Source organism: Drosophila navojoa, chromosome 3 (assembly GCF_054131105.1).
Source record: "Drosophila navojoa isolate 15081-1374.11 chromosome 3, UAZ_NAV_1.0, whole genome shotgun sequence".
NCBI lineage: Eukaryota > Metazoa > Arthropoda > Insecta > Diptera > Drosophilidae > Drosophila > Drosophila navojoa.
Window position 1 is genome coordinate 10417391 of NC_142891.1, and position 7229 is coordinate 10424619.

The following is a 7229-nucleotide window of genomic DNA, read 5'->3' on the forward strand; positions in this document are numbered from 1 at the left end:
CGTCATATCCAGTTGTTGGTAATCCATGGCAAGTAAACAAATAGTCGGAGATTTTGCAGTACTCAAAAACATTACGATTTATTATCACATTGTTATTTCAATAAAAATTCGAAATACATTAATTTATCGCTTCCATGAACTCTCTAATCTTATGTAGTACTACCTAGATTTCCTTCTGAAGATAGTTCCGTCCTAGCAGCAGGGTCCACAGGAACCGCCACAGCAGCTGGGATAGCAGCAGGCCGCAGCGGAGCAACAACCTCCGCCACAGCAGCCGTTGCAGCCGCAGCAGCCACTGCAGCAGCCATTGCAGGGGGAGGTGCAGGAATAGTTACACGAATAGCAAGGAGAGCAGCACATTCTGGTATCGGGATATAGTAGACTGTATAGTCAAATCAGTCGTAGCTAAACCAAATCACGGAAAAGGCAGTGGATGGGGGGAAGATGGCCTATCGATCGCTGGTATCCAAGCAGTCGCTAAAAAAATGTATTAAAAATAAGTATTTTATATAACATTTTACTTAATTTTGTATGCTTACATTCCCGAAAATTAGAGATGTTCAGTGGGCAAAATTAAAATGGGAATGGGCTTGGATGGGAAGGTGACTGAGCCTTTTAGAAATACAAATTTCTAAGGTTACTTTGCCTGTGGTCAAGGCATATATGTATATATTTAGTAGTATGTCTATTCGATAAATATCGATATATAAAAAAAACGATGAAATTCGCTTCAACCGACTATTTTACGAAATCAGAGTCAAGCATATCTTGAAGTAAACACAAGCTTTCAACATATCCCCAGATATTTGATGGTATTTTATTATATGTTAAGCATTTTATTTGGCTACGATGGTTTAATCAAAATATATAATAAGTATATGTAGTCTATAGCACATACAATTAGAGTGAGCTTTAGTCAATAATAGTTCGATCGTTTTCTAAAACAACAAAATACAATTTATTAAAACATTTGTTCTCCGAAATGGGATATACATAAGTTGAAGGTTTGTCGATTTCACAATCTCTAATCTTCTACGTTATATGATGTACCAAGATTTCCTTCTGAAGATAGTTCCGTTCGTCCTAGCAGCAGGGTCCACAGGAACCGCCACAGCAGCTGGGATAGCAGCAGGCCGCAGCGGAGCAACAACCTCCGCCACAGCAGCCGTTACAGCCGCAGCAGCCACTGCAGCAGCCATTGCAGGGGGAGGTGCAGGAATAGCTGCACGAGTAGCAAGAAGAGCAGCACATCCTGATTGACTATATAGTCAAATTAACTACTTCACGGAAAGAGGCACTCGAAGGGGGAAGATGGCTTATCGATTGCTGATCTACTCAGCAGTCGCTAAAAAAAAAAAAAAAAGAAGAAATTGTAATATTCAAAATAAAATTTCATATTATTTTGTATGCTTACATTCCCGACAAATTAGAGATGTTCACTGGACGAGGCTTGAAATGAGAATGTGATTGGTTATAAGGCTACCTGAGTCTCGTTTACATACAAATATCTAAGGCTACTAGGCATGGTTATATACTTATAGATTGTATATTCAATATCGATACAAATCGATGCAAAATACCAAACCAAACAGTCTAGCTTAACTTTCCTTTTAACTTCCATTTATGTCAATTTCAGCGATAATGTATATAATATTTAGTTTTTGTTGCTAATTTTTTTTATGCAAAGGGAGCATGATCTGTAGGCATATATCGTGGCCTCTTCCTCTTTGTAGCATATACTGCAGAAAGCCTCTTCATAAAAATAGCAAATAATTAAGCGATTAAGGTTTCAAAAAAGGTTTATTTTTCTTGCAATCTGAACTTTTCTTTCAAATATGATTAATAAATTTATAGAAAACACAATATTTTCTTCAATTTTCAGACTTGATCCATTTAATTCACATTTATGTAGTACATAAATTTACATTTAGGCCTGCTGCTACTTTCTAGTATTAAATGCAATATAGTTTCTTGATTTCGTTCTGAAGATGGCTCTCCTTTAGCAGCAGGGACCACAGCCACCACAGCAGCCGCCACAGGGGCCACAGCAAGAGTAGCATGGCCCACAGCAGCCGCCGCAGGGCCCACAGCAGGGTCCGCAGGGACCACAGCAGCCACCGCAGGGCCCACAGCAGGGACCGCAGGGTCCACAGCAGCCTCCGCAAGGTCCGCAGCACATGTTGATGGGGGCTGTGGGGTAAAGCCGATAAATTTGAGTGCAAAAACTCTGATCCACAGCCGGAGGCAAGCGATAAGCACTTACTTCTACTTAAGCTTCTTCACAGAAACAGCTACTACGATGTCTTGCAGTTACGACCGCTTAGTGTCTCCCAGAAAACTGTATAGTCGGATATCAAGTCTCCAGAATTCACAACGGTCGACGTAATGCTAATTTTTTTTTACAAAAAAGGGCTCAACCTGAAATTTGAGAAGAAAAAGTTATACTTGATCGAATTAGACTTTTTTTTTATATTTTCATAGAAACTTACATTCCCAAAATATTTACAAGTATTCACACAAAAATTTTTGAGTTGTTTAATGAACAAGCCTCAAAAACTGAATGAGGTTTAATTTTGTTGAGAGTTAATACCAGGCAAAAGTTGGTGAAATGTCAATGTCAGAGACTACTTGGATTGAATTTCGCAGAAGTCGAAGTTTCATTTAAATTCTTTGTTGGAGATGTTCCCCCAAATACACTACTGGCCAAATATATTGAGCATTAAAACGAGTTATCGATTTCTTGAAACATATAAGAGCGAGTTCCATGCAGAGACCCATTAATAAAATATCAGGTCTCTAGCTTATACGCACAGACCGGCGGACGAACGGACGATTGGAAGGACAAATGTAAGGATCAAGTCTCGCTAAGGGCTACCAAGCCTCCATCTGCCTGTTACATATATTTTCACAAAAACAACGTAAATTATCATATTCCATGGATTCAGCGTATAACTTCCAATCTTTGGCATTTATTTAAATCAAGGACCCATTTAGCCATGAACAATTTAATAAAGACATCTATTTTTAATATGTGTACAGCATCGAGAAGCAATCCATATTAAATTCCCACATTTCCCACACCAAAGACTGACAAATTGAAATTGACCCGTTTTATTTTATGTGTATGATAACAAAAATTTACTATGGGTTAGTGTAGTAGGGATATTCTCGTAATTTCAAACTGTTTTGGTTTCCTCCTAGCAGCAGGGCCCACATCCACCACAGCAGCCGCCACAGGGTCCGCAGGAGTAGCATGGACCACAGCAGGAATAGCAGGGTCCGCAGCAGGAGTAGCATGGTCCGCAGCAGGAGTAGCAGGGTCCGCAGCAACCACCACAAGGTCCGCAACACATCTTGACAGTAACTGCAGGACAGATCTATCAAATATCCAATGCCAAAATTGCATTTAAATGTGGAATACTTACGATTGAGCGAAATTTGACAGAAACAAGAGTTAGGATATTGAGATAGGAATATTCACTATCTGGTTCTGATTCCAAGTTTTAGCCGACTTTTTATCTGGTTTTATTTTTTTGTTTACGAGAAATATTCCAACCTGTGATTTTATCAGAAATTAAATTAGTCGATCCATATATTTTTTTGCGGTTACACTTACAATACCCAAATTTTTACATATATTCACACAAATAAAATCAAAAGTTGTGAACAGGACGAGCCGTAAAAACGGAATGAGTGTTATTCGTTAGGGCTCTGATAACCAGGCCAAGATCGTTGACATTTACTACACAGAGCCTACTTTGAGTGTTATAAATTATGAAACACAGAGCCTACTTTGGGTTATATGAATATGAAGAGTATTTTTTATACGCTGAATGGTTTTGTTAATAGTATGTAAAAGTCAGCTTAGAGGGTTCAGGGTATCTCTAACTCGAGCAGTCCCGACTAGAGCCATTTTAGTTGTTTTCTTTATTGCAGCTTTCGTTCCTAACTTCATAGCGCAGTTTTAAATGTACCTTAACCATTGATGGAATAAATGGGAAAAACCTGCATCAGAGCGAATATATTATCTGGTCTTGTTCTTTCTCTAATTTGTCCTCCTGTCTTTCTATGACCACTGAAGTGTCTATGACCACAAAAATATTGTGATTAATACGCTAGTTCAATATTATTGATCGGGTATTACGTAGTGCGTTACGCCGTACAGAAAAGCTCAAGCGTCAACAAGCCCGTTTCCCTTTCTCCTATTAAAATATTAAAATGGAATTCGCAGGCAGCTAACCCATTATATCCTTGCTCTAATAATCAATCCAACACCTTTACCCAACCAAGAAAAATATGTTTTTAGACTTATCCTTTATTTAAGAGAGTAAAACAAAAATAGACAGGGTTTGTTGTTCCTTTCATGTTTTTTTTTTTTTTTTTTTTGGTTAGTTTAGTTTCTTCGGTTCTTTTTAGCAACAGGGCCCACATCCACCACAGCAGCCGCCACAGGGGCCACAGCACGAGTAGCATGGGCTACAGCAGGAATAGCAGGGTCCGCAGCAGGAGTAGCATGGTCCGCAGCAGGAGTAGCAGGGTCCACAGCATCCACCACAAGGTCCGCAACACATTTTGAAAGAGACTTTAGAACAGATCAGTGAAATATCCAAAATCCAACAGAATACATTTACTAGGAATACTTACGTTTATGAAGAACTTGGTAGAAATGAGATATGAGAATGTGTAACGACGGTCAATTGGTTTTCTTTAGATTTAACTATTTAGTTTGAATATCAAACTTGTGTAAGCCAATAGAGTCCTTGAATATTTCTAGAGTACAAAAACAAATGACCACAACCTGTAATTTAATAGAAACTCTAGTAAATCAGGATTTTACTATATAATATTTTTTCTAAAATTAAAAACTTACAATACCGAAAAATTACAAAAATTTTTACAAAAAAAGCCGAAAGTTGTTAACTGGACAAGTCTTAAAAACGGAATGAGGTATATTTGTCTCGGCTTTAGTAAGCAGCTCAAAATCGTTGACGTGAGTGTCAAAGTTTACTTTGATTGCCCTTTGTTGATACAGAGATTCAGATCTTCGATGTTTTGCTTCAATTTAAATGGAATAAATGCTGATATAACTTTCGGACGGCGAAACACTTTGAAAATTAAAGCATTTACACTTCAAACTTTGACTAACAGCTGTAACATAAGCCCAGGAAAGCCAGACGGGAACGTCCCTTTTATCTGGAGCCGAAGTAAGAGGAAATTGTAAAGGCGAAGAGCATCTTTCGGTTTCCAGTTTCCAGTTCATATATCAACAGTGCTTAAGCTCATCTAGCAGTATATTTGTCTTATAATAAATATCAACTTTATTAAAGAGACCACGACAATTAAATACCCCTTCTATCAATCTGTATAAGTAATGAATAAGTAAAAGTATATAAAATTATACTATGTACTATAATACATACATATTAATTATTAATTATATTAATTATTCATTTAAGTTGTTTTATCTCCCACTCATAATATTCACGAATAGTATCACATGATAAGCATTTATAATGTTAATCGCTGAAGGGGGAGGAAGTAAAATTAGAAACACATGAGAATGGTTAAACAGCAGCTGACCAGGATGATGTTCGTAGCTGAATATGTCCTAGGAAGATTTACGACTCGAATGCAGGAATCAGGGAACGCTAGCAAACAAGTAATATATGTACATATATACATATACATATACACATATATATATATTTATGTACGTGTGTAACAATGCGGAACAGGCAAGTGGAAGTGAAAATGGCACACACACACACACATTTATACATATATGTATATGTATATAAAGGGAATGTCCTTCAACTAGCTTTACGTCACTTGGCCGGCTGCCAAGCCTCGTGACGAGGACAACCCTGACACTTGAGTGGAGACAGACAGCCACTTGACTGTGACCCCCGCGTGTCGCCCGCGGCTCTTGCAACAAAGCGCCATCCATAGGCGACGCATACAATACGTACAGTGCCACACATAAACAATACTGTGTGTGTGTGTGTGTGTGTATATAGATATATATGTAGCGCCCTGACATTAATGTGCGTAACTTGGACAATTACGACAAAGAAAGCAAGCGGAAAAAAAAGAAATTGAGAAGCTACGACGACTTGTGGAAGCTTAAATACCCTAATACTGGACATGCGGTGGTGGAGGAGAGTTTAAAGAGAACTAGAAAAGTTTTGTTTAACGATTGTTGTAGATATCCATATTAATTAGTATAGTTAACAAACGAATATAATTATAATTGAATATTTGTTGTATATAGCTTGTCATCTGAAGTAACATTAGCATAACATAACATTAACATAAACTAGCAATAAGCTAACTTTTCAAAACCCGTAATATAATTCCACTAAATCAAACCCAAACAAATATGAATATATGTATACCTCTTTGATAGAGTATGACCGCTAGACAATCCAATTATTTGTTGAGTAAAAGTTATTGCATTGCAAATAAGATGAGAGCAATGTGGTAGAGTACTGGGGGATTCGACATGATTGTAGTTATTACGGACTTAAGCAGTCCATTACAATTGGTAATGCTGTTTGCATTGCATTCGTGGCAACAAAAGCGCAAATGCTGCTTTAAATGCACATGTAACTGAATACCAATGCAATGAAAAGTAATTAGAGGTGATGGAGCAAAGGTGTTTGGCTTAATTGAAAAACTTCAAAGTGAAGCAAGCGATATATTATTGGTTATTGAGAGCGGGAGCAAGGATTAAAGGACTCAAGAAATTATACAATGAATAAGACTTAATAACTGTAAAGTAAAGTAGAATGAGTTTTCCTTTTATATAATTAATTTCTTTTCTCTCTCTTTCTCTCTTTCTCTATCTTGAAGTCTCGCTATTTTAATAATACCTTGACTACGTAATTTTGCACGCTTTCAACTGTTCTTGGAATGATTTTTTAATTTTGGGATGCTTACGTAAGAAAAAAACGCCCTTCAACCAGTTTACACAGTCATTTTTTCTTGTGCTTTTACCTTTTTCTCCTGCACCCGTCTGCTTTAGGGTATGCAACAGCTTGTGTTAATCACAGCTGCCTAAAGTACTTAATGAGCCTAAGAATGCCCAAAAAAAAGCCAACAAACAAAAATGAGCTGGCCAAACTAGAAAATACCCTGTTGGCATTTTAGATTTATTTCTTTAATAAAATTAAAATATATAATTAAAAATATTCAAGTAATTATGCTCCTTTATTTGCATCTACATATAC

The 7229-nt window shown here is 37.2% G+C and overlaps 3 long non-coding RNA genes across 5 annotated transcripts; all 3 read right to left on the reverse strand.

Moving 5' to 3' along the window:
* Positions 1 to 77: 77 nt before the first annotated feature.
* LOC115564216 (uncharacterized) lies at positions 78 to 676 on the reverse strand. The gene is made up of 2 exons (XR_003980564.2): positions 540 to 676; positions 78 to 477 (listed from the first exon to the last, which is right to left on the reverse strand). It is a non-coding gene; the product is annotated as an uncharacterized LOC115564216 (long non-coding RNA).
* A 258-nt stretch (positions 677 to 934) lies between these two features.
* Positions 935 to 1572, reverse strand: LOC149091711 (uncharacterized). Its single transcript, XR_016196571.1, has 2 exons — positions 1415 to 1572; positions 935 to 1345 (listed from the first exon to the last, which is right to left on the reverse strand). It is a non-coding gene; the product is annotated as an uncharacterized LOC149091711 (long non-coding RNA).
* Positions 1573 to 1865: 293 nt separating this feature from the next.
* Positions 1866 to 4992, reverse strand: LOC115564215 (uncharacterized). 3 transcript variants are annotated; one of them, XR_016196523.1, is made up of 5 exons: positions 4871 to 4992; positions 4645 to 4798; positions 2490 to 3364; positions 2270 to 2418; positions 1866 to 2190 (listed from the first exon to the last, which is right to left on the reverse strand). It is a non-coding gene; the product is annotated as an uncharacterized LOC115564215 (long non-coding RNA). The 3 variants fall into 3 exon arrangements; XR_016196522.1 differs by lacking the exons at positions 4645 to 4798; positions 4871 to 4992 and adding exons at positions 3426 to 3556; positions 3617 to 3760; XR_016196524.1 differs by lacking the exons at positions 4645 to 4798; positions 4871 to 4992 and adding exons at positions 3426 to 3556; positions 3622 to 3737.
* Between the last annotated feature and the right edge of the window lie 2237 nt (positions 4993 to 7229).